We start from the raw sequence: 5,357 nt of genomic DNA on the forward strand, positions 1-5,357 counted from the left end.
GCCTCTGGGAGGTCCAGAGATGCTATCTAAGAGCCAGGGACTGGAATCAAAAATCTAGGAAGTCTATCTGGTGTTCTATTCTACTATGGCCAAGTTTCTCCTCAAACCATGGGGCACTTTCATGGGAAAGTACTCCCATGGGCCTGTGGTGGTTGTGGCCACAGAGTGAGGCTTCTCTGCCTGTGGAAAGGGGAGGTAAGAGTGGCAAGGACTCTTCCCACTCAAGGACTCAAATTAAAGGGGAGGGAAGAGTGGGAAGGACTCTCCCTCCTGTTTCCACAGGTAGAAAAGCCTCACTCTATGACTACCACCACCAAAGGCCCATGGAGAATACTGCCAGGCCACTGCAGATATTCACTTAAGGCCCCAAAACTCCTCAGTCAGCTGTGGTACATACTGCCAGGCTTGCGACTCACTTTTCAGAGCAGTGGGCTCCCCTCTGGCCCAGGACAGATCCAGAAATCTGGCAGGTGGTATTGCTTCAGCACTACTACTCACTGTGGGGCTGGTAACTGTACCAATGTCCATTCCACATTCCCTCCACCCCAATCACATGCTTCAGTTGGAATTCCCCAGCAGCTGTTTCATGTGGGGTCCTGCCTGATAAGAGAGCCATTCCCAAGATGTGTTCTGGGATGGGAGCTATGTATACTAAAAAGAGTTTGGGCGGCTGTTTCCCAACTTGTAATACTAGTTCAACCTACCTGACTTTCACAGCTCCCACTCCATAGCTATCTATTGCTGTTATAGGCACTTGGAACCAATGGGTGTTGCCATACACGAGGGTGCATTCAGCTCCAGTATCCACTAGGGCAAACACAGTCTGTTTATTATTAGGTGACCAATGTATAGTTAGCTCTGCATGTGACCTCCAGTCCCTGGACACCTTGGCCACCATTACTTTTATTGGGATTCTGAGGCCTTGACCTTCATACCAGCTAAGTTAAAGGGGTTAGTGTCTGCCATCCCTCTGTGGGAGGGACAGTGGGCTGAATCTGAGGCTCCTGAGTGAACTGTTGTTGTGGCTTGAGGTTTCATCCCAGTCTAACCAGAACAGCATTAGGTTGCTCATCTATTTGTATGGTAGGTGTCCCTGCCACTCATGCCACATTTGTCCACAGACCACCTTAATGGGCCCCTTCACTGTCTCTTTCCCTTTGGCTCCCTTGTCTTTCATCTTGGCTACGCACACACCTGCCCATGCAGTTTCTCTGGTTCCCCTAAGGCAGAGGCTGCTTGGGCTGACTGAGACACTGCCTGTCCTACCAGGTCTCTCAGCATAGACACTGACATGACCTACCATTGGTAGGGTGCCAACTCTAAGATGGCATCTTTTATGCCGGCAGTGAGAAGCTCATTGTAGGACATTGGTAATGCTCAGCATAATAGCATGCTTCATCCTTAATTCCCCATGGATGTCCCGCAATTCCTCCACAGTCTGCCACTGCAAAAGAGACATGGGGACATCTCCCTCATTTGGGCAGGCTGCCCTGCAGCCCGCAACTACCAGCTGAAGGGGATGGCCCAATCTCCATTACCAGCACCACAGAGGAGCTGCCTCTGGGCTTGGGGGGTTCGTGGTGCATGCCATTTTACTCAAGTTCAGCGAGTATAATATCCTCCGCCCTTGAGTTCATAGAGGAAGACACCCACGACCAACACTGTCACCTTCTGCCTGGGCCTATTTCTCAGCTCTTCCAGTTCCACAGCAGTGCTGTCCTCATTGTGCTGTGCTGTCACCCTCCAGGCAGGGACAAGTTTTGCGGGTGTGCTCCCTGCAGGCACAGGGCAGTCAACAGCCCTTCAAACCAGCTACCCGGCAAGCCAGGGTCTCCATCTCCGTTCTGTCTGGCACCTCTAATCACAGTTTGCCGTGCAGCTGATGATCCCTTGCCTGTGCTGTGGCTCCGCCTTGGTGGCTGCTAGGAGTACAGTGAGAAACGCCAGCCACTGGGGCTGCAACCCTCGGGCATCTGAGCCTTGCTCAGTCAGATGCACTCCCTGCCACAACTCTTCCAGACTCCTCAGCGTTTTCAGGGCGACCAGTACTCGCGGACCCCATCCATCAAGGAGAGTGGCTATTGGGCTCTACACTGAAGTGGACGGCCAGCCAGCCTGGATTTCCCCTGAGGATTTCCCCTTCCCCAATCCCATTGTCTTAGTGCTCAGGGATTTTCTCTGACCTTCTGGCTGCCTCGCCAGTTGCTGTGCCAAACCCCCCTTAACCTCAGGAAGGAAGGCACCAGGTTCAAGAGGCCAGAGAAGAGAACCAAGGCCCGCAAAAGACACATGGGCTTTTATTAGGGGCTTACGTATTGGAGAGAGTCCAGCGGCGGTGGGCTGGACAGGAGAACTGCAACCGCCTACAAACACCATGCAGTTTTTACAGCATTTTCAATGAACACGCTCTCCTTAATGTCCTCCACCTGGCAACCTTCATTTACCTCAAAACTCAGGCCTCAATCCCCCATACAGCTCATCTTCTACAGGACAGGCTTGGGCTCAGATGTTTATCATAGATAAGGAATGACCCTCTGGATCGGCCACTCCCAGATTTCCTAGTTTGGAATACACATTCAGGTGCATATGCCATACAGGGTCATTCTAAGAGTATGCCTAAATTATTACTATCAGGTGTGTTTACCCTAAAACACCTCAGTGTCTTCCCACAGATACCTTCCAAACATGTTATTGGGCATTTTTAATAATTAGAGTCTTTGGCTGCTTCACCACATAGAGGCCACCATATGATACACATTAAGTCTTTCCCAAACAGGCTAGTTCCCCCTTAACCCCAGGGGACATCCCAAGACTCCCAATGGATGCCTGATATCATGGATAGTTCCCCTAAGGAACTGAGCCCTAGATATACTATGATTTTTTTTGATACAACCAAGATGGCTACTGACCGATAGGAGCGTAGTCCGTGCAGTGTAGATACACTGGACAGAGATGATTGGGCTAGATGCAATGCCTGGAGATTTTGTCATGCTGCTCAGAACACTGGCAATTAAAAACTTATGAGCTCTTTATTTTTGGAACTTTCTATGTAATATTTTTAGACTGCAGTTGACTGCAGGTAACTGAAACCACAAAAAGGAAACAGCAGATAAGAGGGGCACTACTGTATAAGGGTTTCTTAGATAGGTATAAGTCATGCCACTTATCAATAGACGGGAGAGTCTCCCATTCTAAATACTACACATGGAACTCCAGCCGTGAAGAGTAGTTACTATCACCAAGGGCAAACATACTGGAAAAAGAAAATCACATTAAAGGATCAACTTTAAATGATTGCAGAATCTTAAATTCTATTTGCCACATATCCTTTAGTCTACATATTCAGTATTACTCAGCCATTAGGTTTTCAATTTTGGGCTCAGTTCCTAGATAGTTCATTTGGACAAAGTGTATTTTCTTTTTTTTCCCTAAATCTTTTTGGCACACAATAAAGTTGTAAGTTCTTATTCTGGCTTATTCAGTAGATTATTACCAAGTTGTTCCCACAGTTTATGTAAATAAAAACTTATAAGGACTAAGCAAATGAATAAAAAGTTTGATTCTAATTCAAATAATAAATGAGAAAAATCAAGTTCATTGATTTTGTTAAAAATGATTTGTAACCATCAATATTTGGTATATATGTTGTTTTAATATTTAATATGATATAGGAAAAATAAGATAGTTAATTTAGAATTCTTGTTCCTACTTCCTTTTTATCCAAGAGTTTTTTTTTGGGGGGGGGGTTTTGGGGGGACAGGGTCTTGCTTTGTCACCTAGGCTAGAGTGCAGTGGCGCAATTGACTTACAGCAACCTCCACCTCCTAGGTTCAAGCAATTCTCGTGTCTCAGCCTCCTGAGAAGCTGGACTACAGGTGCCTGCGTCTCCACACCGGCTAAATTTTTGTATTTAAGTAGAGACAGGGTTTTACCATGTTGCCCAGGCTGGACCCAAACTCCTGGGCTCAGGCAATTCTCCCGCCTTGGCCTTCCAAAGTGCTAGGATTACAGGTGTGAGCCATGGTACCCGGCTCTTCATCTAAGAGTTATTTTAAAGGGTGATTATAAGTTCCAAACGGAAGGAGTTTGTTTTGTTTTGACTTTTGTTATTTTATTGTGAATTTCCAAATTTACTGTATTGTGGTTAGAGAATGCAATCTTATGTAAATTCAGATTTTTTAACTGAGATTTTTTCAATGTGGCCTAATATATCATCAGTTTTGGTGAATGTTCCATGTGATTTCAAAATAAAGCATATATTTCTACATGTTAAGTATAAAATTCTATAACCTTTCATTATATAATAATTATTATTTGTGTTTAAATTTTTGATATCCTTAATATTCTTAGTTTGATATTTTGATTTCTGTAATGAACTTTCCTAATATGGTTAAAGATTGTCAATTTCTCCTTGTCATTTTGTCAGTTTTTGCTATCTCTATATTTGAAGCTGTGTTAATAGGTACCTATTGGTTTATGATTAAGAAATGGCCCTCTTTTTAAAGTTTCTTGCCATACAGTCTAATTCGTTTTATTTTTATATTGTTATAGCTGCATTTTTAAATTAGTGTTTGCCTTGAATATCTTTTCAATTCCTTCGGTCATTAAAAATTTTTTTAAGTATAGTTTTTAAATGGCAAACAGCTGAAATTTGTTTTTAACTCACTGTGAGAGCTTCTGTGTTTTAATAGAATGAAATTACTCTTTTGTGTTTATTTTGGTTTCTCATGTCTGATTATCCTATTTTTGTTTCCCAATTATCACTCTTTCTTTTTTCTTTATCCCCTTCGTACCTTTGTTGGATTGAGGATTTTTCCTCCTATATTTTATTTTCATCTTCTCTTGTGGTAAAGGAGTTATATATCTTATTTTAATTTTTATAGTAGTTATACTCATATTTTAATACATGTATTTATCTTGTATTTTTTCTAACAACAGAGATATTCTGTGTCCTTTTGTCTTCTCAATCGCAAGAAAAATTTAGCATGATTTGATTTTCTTCCTTTTTATATCCCAGAAACTATGTAATTTACAATTTAAATTCCAGATTGTTATTTTAAGTCACTGGGTCTTTTCACATTATATATCAATGATCAGACTTAACTGTAAGTTTTGCTAGTATTACTCACCACTACTTCTTTTATCCCACATATATATCCCCTTTCTTACAATCATTGTTTAATTCACTAGAATACACCCTCAAATAATTCTTTCAAAAAGGGCATGTGGATATTTCTTTAGCTTGCTTGATTTTGAGAGCTCTTCAGTTTTTCCAGAAATCAGTCACCTGGAATAATTTCTGGCTCATCCAGTTCCAGTTTCCTCACTTAATGTTTTACCCGTGAGGTGGTTGCTGC

The sequence above is a fragment of the Pongo abelii genome, chromosome 7 (assembly GCF_028885655.2).
Source record: "Pongo abelii isolate AG06213 chromosome 7, NHGRI_mPonAbe1-v2.0_pri, whole genome shotgun sequence".
Classification (NCBI taxonomy): domain Eukaryota; kingdom Metazoa; phylum Chordata; class Mammalia; order Primates; family Hominidae; genus Pongo; species Pongo abelii.